This window comes from Bos javanicus, chromosome 26 (genome assembly GCF_032452875.1).
Source record: "Bos javanicus breed banteng chromosome 26, ARS-OSU_banteng_1.0, whole genome shotgun sequence".
Taxonomy (NCBI): domain Eukaryota; kingdom Metazoa; phylum Chordata; class Mammalia; order Artiodactyla; family Bovidae; genus Bos; species Bos javanicus.
Genome location: NC_083893.1, coordinates 30,094,119 through 30,111,567, shown reverse-complemented (window position 1 = coordinate 30,111,567; position 17,449 = coordinate 30,094,119). Strand labels below are relative to the sequence as shown.

The 17,449-nt window shown below is 38.5% G+C and overlaps 1 protein-coding gene across 16 annotated transcripts in view; it reads right to left on the bottom strand.

The window, feature by feature from the left end:
* ADD3 (adducin 3) overlaps window positions 1-17,449 on the bottom strand; it is a 132,335-nt gene that overhangs the window by 44,713 nt on the left and 70,173 nt on the right. For 4 of the 16 annotated variants that reach the window (XM_061403413.1, XM_061403419.1, XM_061403417.1 and 1 more), the window contains exon 2: window positions 2,688-2,735. The exons of 9 other annotated variants lie outside the window; for them this stretch is intronic. The gene's annotated coding sequence lies outside the window, so the exon portion shown is untranslated. Of the gene's footprint in view, window positions 1-2,687; window positions 2,736-15,882; window positions 15,999-16,452; window positions 16,581-17,449 lie in introns of those variants that run through there. 3 more of the 16 variants (XM_061403409.1, XM_061403420.1, XM_061403416.1) reach the window with 3 other exon arrangements.

Below are 17,449 nucleotides of genomic sequence, written 5' to 3'. Positions count from 1 at the left end.
TCCAAATCTCTAGTTTTCTAGATTAGATAACTAATGAAAGAGGTCTTCATTCAGAGACATGCCCAAGATTATACACCTAACACCATCAGGGTGATCTAAGTTCTCCTAGCTCTTTATGCAACACAATATTGCTTCCTCATTAGTTGGCCTTCTTTTCTATCAGTACTCAGCAACCCAGATAAATAAGATACATAAGAACAAGGAGTATTAGGAGATGGGCAGACCAAGAAGTTTAATAAGTAGGCAAAGATGAGTAGTATCATAAAATATCACAGAACATTCCATACAATTTTGATTTTCAAACAAAGAGGAACTAATTAACACATGTGGGGTAAGGGTCCTTAAACTGGCTCAAGTCCATATGAGAATACCACCACCTGGGCAATGATTACTCTTTTGGAAGTTGTAATTGTTACCTAACAGATAACTGTTATGTTGTAATTAGAATTATCAGAATGACATTGACTGTGCCCTGGGTTAACAATAAATTATGTTCAGGTTTACATTTGTATCTCTAAAGTTAATTTAGCATCACTTGAAAAAAACTTGAGGGCCTTTAACTGTGTTCAGTGTTCAGTGAATTGAACTGTGTTCAATTCAGTTGCTCAGTCGTGTCCAGCTCTTTGCGACCCCATGGAGTGCAGCACGCCAGGCTTCTCCCTGTCCATTACCAACTCCCGGAATTTACTTAAACTCATGTCCATTGAGTCAGTGATGCCATCTAACCATCTCATCTGATGTATAATGAAGCAAATCCATCCTCAGAAAAAAATTATGTTGGCAGTAATTCCACTGTATAGATTTAAAAAAAAAAAAACAACCCTGAGATTTAGCAATTTGCTTTGGACTACCAAACAAGGAATTAACTCACAGTTATAGATCTTAATTAGGTGTGGAAGAATGGACCAAAAAGATGGAACATCTCATTTCCTAGAAGTACATACAGCTACTACAAACTTAATTATTGTTTTTCTTTACTGGGCACCTGAAAATATATTCTAGAATTACAATACTCAGCTCCAAAACAGAAATGATAAATATTCTCAAAGTAGTAAAGTGAAAAAGTCTTGTATGGCTACCAAAAACTGGTATAAATTTAATTCTCTGTGGCCTATTGCCAAAATCCTAAAACTGATCGAAATCATTCTTAAATTTCTGAATCCTTTTTCTGTTCTTCTGAAATGACTCCTATTGCCGTTTTTTAGTCACTAAGTTGTGTCCAACTCCTTTGAGACTCCATGAACTATAGCCTGCTAGGCTCCTCTGTCTACGGGGTTTTCCAGGCAAGAATACTGGTGTGGGTTTCCATTCCCTTCTCCAGGGGATCTTCCTGACTCAGGGACTGAACTGGTGTCTCCTGCATTGGCAGGCGGATTCTTCATCAGTGAACCACCTGGGAAACCTTACTTCTGTTGAGTACACCTTTAAAATAAAACTATAAACTCTAAGCTTCAACACAAAAGTCTAGGAAACAATGAATCTACAGTTGATCAGGAAAAGATACTATTGATTTGGGCCTGAGTTAAAAATTCAACTTAACTCAAAAAACTAAAATAGAATACCATATGACCCAGCAATTCCAATTCCGGGTATATATCCAGAAAAACAAAAACACTGATTGAAAAGATACATGCACCCCAATGTCCAAAGCAGCACTATTTATACACACAAGATTCAGAAGCAACCCAAGTGCCAGACAAATGAATAAAGAAGATGTGGTGCATAGATATACAATGAAATATTACTCAGTCATGAGGAAAAAAAATTAAATTCTACCATGTGCAGCAATATGGATGGATCTGGAGAATATTAACCTTAGTGAAATAAGTCAGAGAAAGACAGCTACTGTACGACATCACTTATATGTGCAATCTAAAGAAAAAAAGTACATGCAAAACAGAAACAGACTTACACATGTAGAAACAAACCAGTGGTTACCAAAGGTGGGAGAGGAGGAGGGAGCAGATCAGGGGACTGGAGTTAAGAGGTAACCATCTACTATGTATAAAACATAAACAACAAGGGATTTTGTTTAACTTCTTGTAAATTGCAAAATTTTAAAATTGTAAATTGTAAAAATTGTATTTTTGTACAATTATATTGTATAGCACAGGAAATTATAGTCATATCTTATAATAACTTTTAATGGAGTATAATCTGTAAAAATAGGGAATCACTATGTTGCACACCTGAAATATTGTAAATCAACTATACATCAATTTAAAAAAATCTATCTTAAAGTCAAGGAAAACAATGCCAACAATAATAAAACAAACTAATAACAGTAACAACAACGCTTCATGTTTCTAAGGGTCTTGTACTTAATGGAAACTGACAGCTGGCTCAGCATACATTAAAAAAACCGACAAAAGGAACGTATCAGTTGGAGAGCACAGCTATGGGAGTAATTTGGCTTCAAACTGTTTTATAAATAAATGTAATACTTCTAACTAAGATAAACTATTTTCGCAAACATGAAAAATGTATCCTGTGCTTGAATAACTGGAACACAGAGTAGTTCTATATAATCATAATACATGTTGTTCAAGTAGGTCCTTGCTGGGTTACACTGAGCAGGGTGATTCAAAGACTAAAGACATTCACTGTTGGACAAACAAAATGAATCTAATTTCTTTCTCACTAAGGTATTAACAGTTGATGAAGAATATTTCATTGATCAACATTACCTGTTTAAAGGAACAGTGAGCTGGTCTTCTGTATTTGAAGAGTAGGGGCTGTGGAAAAGAGAGAAAGTCACTTGCTTAGACATTGCTGCTGCTAAGTCGCTTCAGTCGTGTCCGACTCTGTGCGACCCCATAGACGGCAGCCCACCAGGCCCTGCCATCCCTGGGATTCTCCAGGCAAGAACACTGGAGTGGGTTGCCATTTCCTCCTCCAATGCATGAAAGTGCAAAGTGAAAGTGAAGTCACTCAGTCGTGTCCGACCCTCAGCGACCCCATGGACTGCAGCCTACCAGGCTCCTCAGTCCATGGGCTTTTCCAGGCAAGAGTACTGGAGTGGGGTGCCATTGCCTTCTCCTAGACATTGCTAGGACTGGAAAAAATGTTCGTCAGTAAACTGGAAAAAAAAAAAAAACTCATTATAAATAGGTCAAATTGACCAGTTCTAATGGGCATGCAAGGGACAGAGTTACAAACTCGAAGACATGAACTAAAAGTTCAGAAGAAGTGTAATTTCCTGAAGCCTAAACTTAAATCACTTTTTAGGCTTAGCTCAAATTGCTCCCAACATGAATCATTTGAAAAAGCAAATATAAAACTGATTTTAAATATAAATATATATATATATTCCTGTAAAATGATGAGTAAAACAACCAGAGAGAGAGGAACTCTCTTAAGTATCTTACAGAATTCAAAAACACATGGCCTCGGTGCCTATACCCTCTTTTCTACAAAATATGATGAACGTTCTGTATATGTCCCTTCAGTCATCATTTGTCTTCAACATGAAGTGTATTTGGAAATGGTTAGGAAAAAACCATAAGGTGGATTTTTTTTTTTTCCCCCTAAGAGAAAGTTGACAGAGACTAGTGGATTGATTACTCAAATGTGCCTCTAAGACATTTAGTTTCTGTTATTAAGTCCCCTGGTATCAGTGAAAATTTTTAAATTGAGATCCAGGAAACTATCCAAAACCTGACAGCTCATGATAAATGAGAGGTTTTAAAAAGTGGAATCACTGGAGATTATGATTTTTAAAGAAAGAGGCACTGCTCTCAGTTTCTGGAGATACCTTAAATCTTTGGCTCTTTACTATTTAGTCCTGGAAAAAAGCTTAAAAAAAAAATTTATTCATGCAGCACTGAGCTTGAAAAATTTAAAGTTGCCACTTTTGACATTTTCTTGAGAGGAATGTTTGAGGAAAATTCACTCTTACCTATTTCTGCATATCTCCTCTGAAACCTCAGGAAAATTTTTCCAAAGTGAGTATCAGAATACAAGTTATATATAAAACTTAACTCCTTCAAATTCCAACCTTACATATACCTATTTTTTAAAAAATTCTGAACTCAAGAAATTCTAGTTCCTCATTCTGAAGAGATGCAAACGGTCCTACAAAAGTTCATTACAGTATTAAAAACAAGTTGAATTTGCAAAATAAAACATTCACCCAAAAGGCTGGTCTAGAAAACTGAGTTGTTATTGTAGATGGTGCTTCTAATGTCCATTCCTAATGTCATCACTGTGACCAGTGGAGACAGGAGGAAGGCTGACACAGAAAATATGAGGCAAGGTTTCTTATTTTAAAAATTGAAAGGAAAATATACAGAAAATGTTAAAGAACCCAAAGTATGAGTTAGTTCCAAGAATTCATTTTGTTCTACTATTTCAGGTATCTCAACTAAGGATTTATGAATTTTATGATTATAAATTATAAAATACAGCTGTAAAAAGTCAATCCAAAAGCTGTAGGTAACTCAATACATAGCTCCTGCAAAGAAATCTGATTTGAAGAAGTTCCTCCCACCAGATTTTGGATGGTTAAGTAGGATTTCAAGATCATCACAACCTCATCTGTTTTCTTTCTATGGAAAGTCTAAGACTGAGTCATAAAAATGTAATTTATTAAGCACAGGTAATAATGGGGCTTCCCAGGTGGCTCAGTGGTAAGGAACCCACCTGCCAATGCAGGAGATGCATTCGGTTCGATCGGGTTCAATCCCTGGGTCAAGAAGATTCCCCTGGAGGAAATCCACAGAAGTATTCTTGCCTGGGAAATCCCATGGACAGGGGAGCCTGGTGGGCTGCTGTCCATGACTGGAGCAACTGAGCACACACAGGCACACACAGGTAAGAGTACTTGAAAATCATTTCCAAAAATACTGGTCATAACCTGTCATTCAGAACTCCGATAATGGTTTTAAATGGAAGTCCATGAAAAGAGATGTTTATCAACCACAAAATTTTTTTTAAATTTTTTAAATCTATTTCTGTGGAACTATTATTTTCAAATGAATTATGTTTTAAATCTAAAAATTTTTACTACATACTGTACTGGGTTGAATAGTATCCCCTAAAATTCATATCATTACCTAAGACTGTGACTTTATTTGAAAATAAGGTTTTAATTTGTAATCAAATTAAAATGAGGTCATAAAGATTAGTGTCTTTATAAGAAAAAACTGAGATGTAGACACAAAGACACACAAGGGAAAAAGCCACGTGATGATGGAGGCACAGACTGAAGTGATGCAGCCACAAGCCTAGGAGCACCAAAGACTGCCAGCAACTACCACAGGCTAGAAGACAGACACAAAACGGATTTTCCCTCAGAGCCACCACAAGAAACCAATCCTGCTGACACCCTAATTTTGGACTTCTGGGCTCAAGAACCGTATGAGAATAAACTTCTGTTGTTTTCAGCCACTCATTTTGTGGTACTTTGTTATGGTAGCCCTAGGAAACTAACATACATACTGTTCCAGTGGAATTTCCATCCTAATAACACCTATTTTAGGAGGCATTTTACCATCACAACAGTGGGGGAGGACAGCACACGTTTGCAAAATCAAAGTCAGCTCTTTAGGAATGACAGAAATCAAAACAGCAAGCCAAATGACATTTGATATAAGGGCAATGCAACATAAATGTCTTCCACGATGGCATGATTTTCACAAACTATCACAATGTTAGACAGAGAAACACCATTCCCGAGAAAATCTGAAGCAAAAAGATAAGAATGTTCCTGTTATGTCAGATTCTGAACAGAAATTTCTTTGTAAAACTCCATGAAGATTCACAATGAACATCAACCACAAGTGAAAGATGCAGTGGGCTCTACTGGTTCCATCACAGCTGAAACAGTTAAGGCAGTTATCAAGTTATAAAACATTTCAGTCTGATGGAATGTCTTTTCATTAAGCAAGAGTGAATTTAAAAAGGCATTCACTCACTTTCATCAGGTTTCCTGTCATGTGTACATACAAGCTGCATTTCTGCCCTTTTCCCCACATTCAGTTCAGTTCAGTTGCTCAGTCATGTCCGACTCTTTGTGACCCCATGAATCGCAGCACGCCAGGCCTCCCTGTCCATCACCAACTCCCGGAGTTCACTCAGACTCACGTCCATCGAGTCAGTGATACCATCCAGCCATCTCATCCTCTGTCGTCCTCTTCTCCTCCTGCCCCCAATCCCTTCCAGCATCAGAGTCTTTTCCAATGAGTCAACCATGAGGTGGCCAAAACACTGGAGTTTCAGCCTCAGTATTATTCCTTCCAAAGAAATCCCAGGGCTGATCACCTTCAGAATGGACTGGTTGGATCTCCTTGCAGTCCAAGGGACTCTCAAGAGTCTTCTCCAACACCACAGTTCAAAAGCATCAATTCTTTGGCGCTCAGCTTTCTTCACAATCCAACTCTCACATCCATACATGACCACTGGAAAAACCATAGCCTTGACTAGACCCTAAACCCTAACCTGTAGATTCAGCATCATGCCAAGCTCTGGGGGCCCACAGGATTACAAGAAACCTTAAGAAACTAGTTTAGCAGCTCAGCATCAGGTTAGACCTGCTGCTGCTGCTCTCACTCTGATGTTTGACTTTCACTTTAGCAATACTTTTATAGGATTATTAATAATCAAACTCTGTTCTCTCTTAGCCATTCCACTCACTCAAAAGTGAAAGTGTTAGTTGTTCAGTTGGGTCCAACTCTTTGCCACCCCATAGACTGTAGCCCGCCAGGCTCCTCTGTCCATGGAATTCTCCAGGCAAGAATACTGGAGTGGGTTGCCATTCTCTTCTCCAGGGGATCTTCCTGACCCAGGGACTGAACCTGGGTTTACCTGCATTGCAGGCAGATCCTTTACCGTTTGAACCACCAGGGAATCTCTTTCTTGCTTTTCTATCAGGTAACTCCAAAATACTTTCAAAAGTATTTTAAGTATTTCTAAAGACCCTCTTTCCCAGATTTTAGTCTTAGATCCTTCTATCAGTCCTACTGTTCCCTGAGGTAACCTAATAGCACAAATCTTGACTTTTAGCAGGGGACTGCTGATGCCATGCAGACTTCCCCGGTTTTAATTCCCATCCAGACTTCTACCAATGGCCACCCTTTCCAAATCACCCTGTTCCTATGCTCTGCCTACAGGCCAGGGTTTGAAACCTACTGTCCAACCTCCCTTACACTAATAATCTTACACCTGGGCTTTTTCCTACTGCCTGTTTCGAGGAATCTGTCCTGTCCTCAAGGGTCTTGCCTGGATTCCAAATCTGAATGGCATTCAGCCATTCCAACTCTGTTACTAACACCATCCTTCTTAGTAATTTAGCTTTTGCATTTTCCCATTAAACAAATTACACCAGAAGTTTTAAAAACACAATTTTTGAATGTTTTTATGAGGAGGTGAGGGGTAATGGCCAGTAGTCAACACTTCCTGAGCATCTTGTATTACCTAACATTGTTTTAAGAAGGTGGCATATTTTAACTCATTTAATCCTCGTAATAACCTTAGGCATGTAGATGCTATTACCACACTCAGTTTACAAACAAAGAAATAGCATATTGAAGTTACATGTCCAAGGTCACACACCAGTGAGCATGTAGCTATGATATAAACTCAAGCATATGGGCTCCAGAACCTACACTATGTTGCATCTTGACCTTCTACTATACCTGTCCCCATCACTGAACTGCAAGGTTTTCAGATTTTGAGTCATTTCAAATTTATACCTAGTTAAGCTCCTTTGGTAAATGTTTCCAACTCCTCCTCTATCTACTCAGCTCCAAATCCAAGTCCCCACCTCTAGTGTGAACTCTTTGATGCTCAGGAAGATATATGTTTTCATAGATTGTATTTTCTTACAATCAAGTTTACCAGAGTGTAAAAGCATGAAGTACAGAGTGTGACTCTCAGGAATTTGATTATCAAGTCAATAATAAATAAGCAAAATCCCTCAATTAACTAAATTTTATCTTCTGCAAAGTATAATCTAAAACTGTAACTGTGAGCTTTAGAAAGAGGTGAGGGGAGTCCTTTGGATCCTAATGTCTAGATTACATATGCTTCATTATTTCATCTAGAACTGTGTTAGACATTTACTGCCATGCTGCTGCTGCTGCTGCTACGTCGCTTTAGTTGTGTCCGACTCTGTGCGACCCCATAGACGGCAGCCCACCAGGCCCTGCTGTTCCTGGGATTCTCCAGGCAAGAACACTTGAGTGGGTTGCCATTTCCTTCTCCCATGCGTGAAAGTGAAGTCGCTCAGTCGTGTCCAACTCTAGCGACCCCATGGACTGCAGCCTACCAGGCTCCTCCGTCCATTGTATTTTCTAGGCAAGAGTACTGGAGTGGGGTGCCATTGCCTTCTCCAATTTACTGCCATATAGGCTTGTCAATTCATTTAAAGAGGTCTAGATTCTGACCTGGTATAAAATAAGATTTAGCCTTGGGAAGTAAGCCTAGTCAGTATGAGTAAGAATCCTGAAAATGTGTGTGCACACATTTTGGTATTTTATGACAATTCATAGAAGAGAAAAGAGACTGAGATTCTTTTCAGACATGAACATTGAGAAGACTGAAGATGATGGGAAGATAAAGAGACTACCACCGAAACCTCTAATCCACAGCTAGAAACAGAGTCTTAATAAAAAGTTAAAAAAAAATGTTAAAGAAGATCTAAAAAATCTAATGTCAAATTCAGTGGAAAAGAGAAAACATTAAAACAACATCTCTAATTTATGGAGGCAAGCTTATTAAAAACAAGAGGCTGAAAAATACCTTTGTAAGGACAACAGAGAAACAACCAGCATTTATAAATCTAAATGACAACTCCTCCACGAAATAAATACTGCCTTCCCTAATATTATCTAATTACAACCAAAAGAGGAAGAGCATCTCTAGAATTTAAAGGTGTTAAGAGTATTATTACAAAGTACTACCCTCTCATGTCTCCATAGGAAGAGACAGGTCCCAGGAGAGACTGTGACTTGCCCCAGTCCCTCAATTTACCTGACTCAAGATTTTTCTCCTTATCTAGAGCAGCATATGCTATAAAGAATGCTGATCACACGATCTCTCAATGTAAGAGAAGATTAAATATGAACAACATTTAAAAAAATATTTTAACTAAAGGTTTTGGCAATAAACTAATTTTAAAAGCTACTGTACATTAAATGTTAACTTTCATGAAAAAGAAAAATCACCTAGTGCCTCAAGCATCAGTTTCTTGAGTTTAAGGGGTTTGTAGGTATGTATCCCGGAGAAGGCAGTGGCACCCCACTCCAGTACTCTTGCCTGGAAAATCCCAGCGATGGAAGAGCCTAGTGGGCTGCAGTCCATGGGGTTGCTAAAGGTCGGACATGACTGAAGCGACTTAGCAGCAGCAGCAGCAGCAGGTATGTATCCAGGGTTAAAAACACACAAAACAGACTTTCTTGGTGTGTGCTTTCGTAAGAATTTAGAGTCATTTATACCTTTTTTAGATAATGAGAACACTTCTTTTTTAAACTTTCAAGGTAATTCACTAGGGAGAATGTATTTTATGACTCAGCTTTTTGTGCCCACTCATACATGCCTGAAGGGTCCACTTAAATTGCTTGCTATATTTTACACTCAAGCTTGGAGTAGGATTCTTGTTTTTCTGATGCTCACAAAGACTAGACTCACAGTTTAGTTCTATACAGCCTATTTAGCTGGATTTAAAGCCTGCATCAAGACTTTATTGTCAAATAAAAAGCAATCTTCATGGAGCTTGGTAACTTAAGTAGCTCTCCAGAGTTTGGTAAATGCTTTGTGTCTACTTTTGATCTCTACTGTCAGGGGAGGGTATTCTATAAAGTTGTAAAGTATTATTTTAAACATCTAAAAGGTAATACGGATACTACAATCCTTTGGGTTCACTGTTACATCTGAGTTAACACAAAGTTACCTACCATAATTTTCCAAACATAACCATTTTCTTAGTTATTCCCTAAAGTGTTTTTTTTTTTTTTTAAAGCATCCTGGATTCCCATCTATAAAAAAGAAATTATTCAGAATCAGACTAGGGGTTTCTAAAATTCAGGGTCTGAAAACAGGATGGAAAAAGTTTTAGGATCTCTCACAGATTTAGAGGAAAATGATGGCTCTCCCAAACAAAGCCGTTTCCCTAACTGATGCTCTCATCACCTTATTTCTCACACACTTGGAAAGTTTTCCCTGCTCATCTCCATCCAGCCGAATCTTAATCTACACCTTGCAGTCTATTAGAAAACCAACTCCTTCCATGATGGTTCCCCAGTCTCCTCCATCAGAGTTAGCCTCCCCATTCCCCCTCCCCAAAGCACTTAATCATAGTCTGTGTTGCCTCTGAATTGTTTATGTCTGTTTGCTCCAGTAACTGGGCCAACATTTTCCCTTTCTTCACTATCCACTTATATTTACTCAATAAGGGTTTATTAAACTGAGTGAGGTGAGTAGGGCTACTGACTTATCCCATTCCCCAGTAAACTAGGGCAGAGAATCTAGAACAACTCTTGAAAACTGGGCTAATCACAGTTTGATCCGAATGGCCAGGCACCCAAGATGGCTGAGGTAATGAGACGTGTGAAACGTCTGTAGCAGACTGAAAAGTAATCACAAAAAACTGTGAAGCTATAAAAAGAGCAATTTAAAAAAATCTATACTTAACCACTGTGTTCTGAGGCCAGATACAAATAATGCTACAAAATATCATCTTAATATAACCAAAAAAACTACTTATCCACTAATCCAGCTGTTAGATTGAGTATAAAGAGATATAAAGCACAGATCTAGGTCCTGCCCTTGAAGACTTTTTTAGTTTAACTATCGAGAATCAAAATTCTCTATCAACTACATGGAAAGAGACTGACAGTACAAGCCAGTTTATGACAAATGCCAAATGAGAGATAAATACAAGCAAGAATACTGGAGAATCCCAGGGACGGGGGAGCCTGTTGGGCTGCCGTCTATGGGGTTGCACAGAGTCGGACACGACTGAAGCGACTCAGCAGCAGCAGCAGCAGCACCAACTGCTGGGTACAAAAGCCATGACAGTTAAAAAGAACAAAGAAGAAAAAAGTGCTTTAATAATGGAGATGAACTTTTGCAGGTTTACTCTACTCACTTCCTATCAACAGAGAGAGAAGAATAAATTATTCAGCTACATTTTTGAGAGTATGAAAAATGTCCAGCAGTTACTGATGGTCAAACATATTCTGAAGCCTGGCCAAAGTTTTTTTTGTAGGGTAACACTCAAAACAAAGCAAATATTGGCTTAGTTATGACACTTGTTGTTCTAATACATTAATAGCCTATTGTCCACTGTGGTTGTCTCAACAAGATAATACATTGAAAAACAGCGTTTCCTGATAGGAAGTGAATTCCCACTGAGTGTCACAGGACCCTGGCCAAAAGCTGGGCTCCAAAGTAGAAAAAGCAGTCCCTTCTGGGATTGCACACATAACAGACCAGAGTAATGATTAGACTATTTCTCTCTTGTTTAAAAAGCTTTCTGCTTCAGCTCAAACGACAATCTACTTGACTGATTTTGCTATCCTGGGACTATTTTTCTACAATGGTTTCAAATGTTTCAGACAAAGTTTGTTCAACATCCTGTAGGCAGAAGTATCCTGTATATTTCTAAACTCTGGAGAATTTCCTTAGTTGTAAATGCCACAATGGATGAAGTAACTTGACAAGGATATTGCGATATGTCATCAAGACATGGTGTGACCAGTTTCTAGTTTCATACAAGCAATTGTTTAAGCCATTATAAAATACAAGGTACAATAAGTGCAACAATAGGCAAAAATGAGGGCTCAATTACGTATCACAAATGTGTTTCATTTAGAATTTGATTAGTGGGACACTGATGTCACCAGCAGACCCACACTCAGAAGAGTAACTGACACTACCCTAAGAAGATATTAATACCCCTTATTAAATACCGGAAATATACTTTGTTTTCATTTATTTTCTCAAACTTGAAGAACTTTCTCTGCCCAGTTCTACTTACCAGTGGATACTGGAAAACTGCAACAATGGAAGAAATAACACTTGTCATTTTAGTAGATTCTGGTGAGCCTGTCTGTCACCTGGCATTCCCACTATTTAATGCAGTTCTTGGCTCCTAGAAGGTCCTCAATACATTTTGATAAACTGAACTATGTCAAACAATTGACATGAAAACTAACATGCAACACTAGCATTATTTGGATAACAATCTCTCAGGTTTCAGGGAAGTACACTTATTCAAGGTATGTCAAGCTTTTTGCTAAGAAGCTAGGGTCACCAGCACGCACGCACACACGTGCGCGCGCATACACACACACACACACACACACACAGACTCCTCTACTTTCATGCCAAGAAAATGTCTTCTTATCTCCCTGTTGTAATGATATAAATCAAATGAAGATATTCTTATTCCATTCTGCTTTCAGGATAGCTTTCATTTGACAGAATTATAAGAATTATGAAATAGGCAATGCTAAACATCCTATGTGAAGAGCTGACTCACTGGAAAAGACCCTGATGCTGGGAGGGATTGGGGACAGGAGGAGAAGGGGACAACAGAGGATGAGATGGCTGGATGGCATCGCCGACTCGATGCACAGGAGTTTGGGTGAACTCCGGGAGTTGGTGATGGACAGGGAGGCCCGGCGTGCTACGATTCATGGGGTCGCAAAGAACTGGACACGACTGAGCGACTGGACTGGACTGAACTGAAACATCCTACATGTGATACAGCAAAAACTCCTGCTTCTGTTACTCTGTAACTTCGCTGTGTAACTTGATAACTCTGCTGGCAGGATGGGAGTGCACAGTTCACCTCTAAGGCTGCTTCCTCAGCACCAAATCAGAAAACTTCAGCTATGTCAAGCAACATCAATTTTAGCATTCAATGAAACAAGGAGATGGATTAGAGGGCTAGAATGTGAAAACAATTTAAACAAGCGGACTGAAGCCAAGTTTCAAAGCCCTTAGGATTAACTCCGAATGGCTGGATTCATTGAAAATTACAAAGATCCATTTTAAAAACAAACATCACCTCACTCAGAATCTTCTCCTCAAGTATTCAAAAGCTTGATAAAAAGATTTGCTTTTACTTCTGGAAAGGGTTTTATACTTCTGAAAGTGATTTTTCTTTTTTTAGAAAAGGAGAGTTTATGTAAAATACAGTATGTTATTCAACTTCTCTTTTTTAACATTCTTAAACTTTCAAATAGCTTAGACCATATGGCAGGTCAAACAAATTACAGACCACACAATATACACAAAAGATGTTTTTAATTTAAATAACAGAAACTTCATACAATTTGGGTTCTAGAGCTTAAGCCAATATTAAAAAATACTATGTAACTATTACAATTGGAAGGGACATTAAGACTCATCTATTTCAATCTGTCATTTTATAGATGGTTAAACTGAAGATCAAGGGGGTTAAGTGACCTACTTACAATCTCACACTCTAGTTACCAGACTTTGAACCCAATGTCATTTCATTAATCTGCTGAAAAATGACTCCCAGGGCAGTTTTAGGCATTCATGTTAGTCGGGACAGTGGGGCCTACTTTGGTGTTCTACCGAGAGGAACAAAACTGAGGGGTTTTTCCATTTCCACACAGCACTCTCACCCCTTTCCAAAAGCACCTAGGTTCTAGGTTCTGTCCCAAAATGGAGGCAGGAGAGAAGACTGATAAGTATATCTGATAAGGGAGACATGGAAATAATCCAGGTGTCTATCAAAAGATGAATGCTTAAATAAATGATGGTACATCCATCCATCCACTGAGACACACCCATTAAAAAGAATGAGGTAGATACACAATGGTTTATGTGTAATATAATTTTATTTGGATTTTTTAAAAAGAGATCCACTCATATTCATAGAAATTTTCTGGAAAAAATAGAGAAGAAAATACCCACCGGGGCACAGGGCTCAAACATTAGGGTGCCAAAGAGACATTCTGTCATATGTCCTTTATATGGTCTCACCTTTTTCCATGCACATTTTTTAAGGTACAAAACTAATACTTTTTAGAAGGTAACTTATACTGAGCCCTGGGAAAACTCTGAGGAAAACAAAGATAGGGTCTATCAAGGCTAATTTGATACTCTGTATCTAATCTACACGACACACAATTTATTTCTCTGGAAAAGACTTTCTAACCCTTTTCATGTCATGGTATGTTAGTTTTCACTAATACAGTAGGCATAAATAAAATTTGTACAGCACACTGGAGGTAAAGAGGAAGGGATTTGATGGCAGCTATATAATAGGACTAAGGGGAAAAAAAAACCCATTTTCTCTACATTACATAATAATTAGAAGAAAAAAATAAGACAGAGTATGAGATATCACCTACTGACTTTCTATAACTGTTCTAAATAAAATCTATCTAGAAAAGCTTTTAACTTCAATATTTAACAGGAAACTAGTTGCCAAGTTTTGCTCTGGAGCAAGGATAAAAGTCCAGGAGTAACTATATTCTCCTAAAGTTCAAAGGGACAGCAGAGGTCATCTAGCTCAGTGGATTGAAACACACTTTTTTCTTAATGAATCAGAACAGAAAACACAGCACTGTGTTTTTTGTGCTAAGAAAAATTTATTTTGGAGATTAAGTGGTATGTATGTTGTTCATGTATTGGGTCATGATGCAAAATATATATATTTTTAAAAGATTGAAAGCCACTTACCCAAGGCTATAGAACTAATAACTGTCCATTGAGCATGCTGCTGCTGCCGCCTAGTCACTGCAGCCCAGCTCTGTGCAACCCCATGGACTGCAGCCCGCCAGGCTCCTCTGTCCGTGGGATTCTCCAGGCGAGAATACTGGAGTGGGTTGCCATGCCCTCCTCCAAGGGATCTTCCCAACCCAGGGACTGAACCCAGGTCTTCCGCATAGCAGGCGGATTCTTTACCACCTGAGCCACCAGGGAAGCCCACATTGAGTATCAGTTCAGTCCAGTTCAGTTGCTCAGTCGTGTCCGACTCTGCGACCCCATGAATCAGGGCAACATTTAATAAAATTTCTACACAACACCCGTGGCAAGAGATTCACCGAGTTACAGCTTGAAAATTTACTTTCTTGTTGAGGGGATGATTTATATATCTAATTCTACTCCTCAGATACTAAATAGCAAATTCCCCAAATTTCTGAACATACAGTTTATTTAAAGCAAAGCTTCAGTTCTAACGTCATTTGTAAGAATGTTTCTGGATTAACATCTAAACATTTTTTTTTCTCAAATCTAGTGCATTCCCTTTAGCATCTCTGGAATAGGCATGGTTCTTTTACCCAGAGAATGAGAGTATTCTAAGCTGGAAAAGGTCTTAGAGAGCTAACGCAAAATTCCTAATTTCACAGATAAACTAGTGTCCAAAGTAAAAGCCTCTTGGTTTCCAGGCTAGTGTTTCTTTCTATGATACCATGCTTTTACTTTATTCTTGTATCCTTGTGATGTTAGAAAATAGCTAAACACATTACTACTACTAAAGAGTAGTAATTCAACCAAGAGGAAGCTGAAGCAGGAAATGCTAGGAAATCCAAGTCCAAAAAGGATGACACAATGTCACCCCTGCAAGCTTTACAGAAAATCTGTTTTCAGCACACAGCTTTAGATTTCAACTTAGGCATATGATTCAACTTGCTTTATCAAATGGGTGCGTCTGCCCCACAAGGGGACACATTGAACCTGCAGGAGAGGAAGACAACAGTGGAGACATCACACAGCACAGCCTCTCTTCGATTGTGCCCTCGTAGGGCAATGCAGAATTACATACTCACAGGCATTTAAAACCCAACTCGAAACAGAACTCCAGTGTGAGAAAAAGAAAAGTTAGCCCCCATTTGCAAAGAATTATTGCTGAATGTGGCCCTCACTGAATAACAATAAACCTCCTATAGTTCAACTTACCGTTCACGTCACAAACGCTAGAAAGAACACAGAGGCATAGACAAGGCATGGAGCAGAACTTTGGGCTTCAGCCTTCTCCAACTCTTCTGACAAACACCCAATAGCAGGAGGACAAAGCATCATTATGACAGAAATAAAGGCTCTTTAGATGCTGCCTTTTTTTAATTCAATGAACCCACTCTTACACACAAAGTTCACGCTATGATGTCTTGAAATACAGTATTGCCAGATTATGCTATTAATGAGTCCAATATATTCAGTGTAAAACACAACTTTAAGCATTTTACTCTTAACAATTAGCACATGAGAGACTATCAGTATTTTCCTTAAATAGTCAATGTCATCCCCCCAAACAATTAAGAACAGTTCAGTAAACTGTTCAAGAGGGCCAAAAAGCAGACAAGTGAACTAACAGGGAAAAATTTAGTTGATTGATAAAGCCACAGGCTCCTCCCCAAGAAGAATATTGCACGTTGGTAGCAACTGGCACAAAATTAACCATCTATCTTATCTCTGCTTCCCCCTAAAGCTGTGAGCTCTCAGGATTACAATGGACAATTTTGTACTTACTTATTAAAAAGAATGGAAGCTGCTGTAATTTTCTTAAGCCGGGTTTTGTGTGGCAACTCTGATGCAACGCTGCCCTAAAAATGAACTTTGTTTTAAACAGTGAGATATCCACACCGTGCGGTTAGAGCAAGGGTGGAGCCCACACTCTAGGGGAAACAACACACCCAGACCGACTTCAGCGAGGGCAAACTGCACGTTAGTGCTGCCACAACACTCTGCAGTGCCTCAGAGTCAAAATTAATTGGTTAACTGTCTTCAAAGAAACGGGGGAAATTTTCAGGTTTGTAGATCAGCTTTCCTGCCACAAAATGAAATACAGACACTGCTTTTTCGTGAAGAAAGTAAAGATAAAATGCAAGGTAGATCATGCAGCTCAGCCAACAGAACGTTAGGTGGAAGTGGATTACTATAAAGGAAGTCCAACCATGCCAACTTCTAAGTTTAGCAACAGCAGCTTCTGCATATCTCAAGGTGTCAGCAATACTGCTCTAGAACTTGACTTTGGCCTATTTGGCTAACACAGGGGACCTGAACACGTTCAAGCATTACCTATCCTTTTCTACTAATGCTCCAGTTCTCCTGGCAATGCAGAAACAAAAAAAAAGCATTTTCTTATCAACTAATTAGCAAGAGTTGCCTTCAAAAACAAGGGATTTGATTTATGCTTTGATATGATATTGAAATAAATGCATAAAAGGGGAAATTATTTTGATGAAAATCATTAATATGCACACTGGGCTTTTAAAAAAGTTTCAATCACTCACTTTTTCAAATAACTCCATGCTTTAATTTTTTCTGATTTATTTCCAAATAAGATATTCAATAGGATGCATATATACTGTCTAAAAACCTTTAACAGAGCTTAAAATTTCAGTCATTGAAACTGTTATTAAACATGATTATTGTTCAAAATGACTTTAATCAATACTACTTTCTGTATGCACATTCAGAGACACAACCAGTTATTATTAACTGAACTCCTATAACCAATGAAATA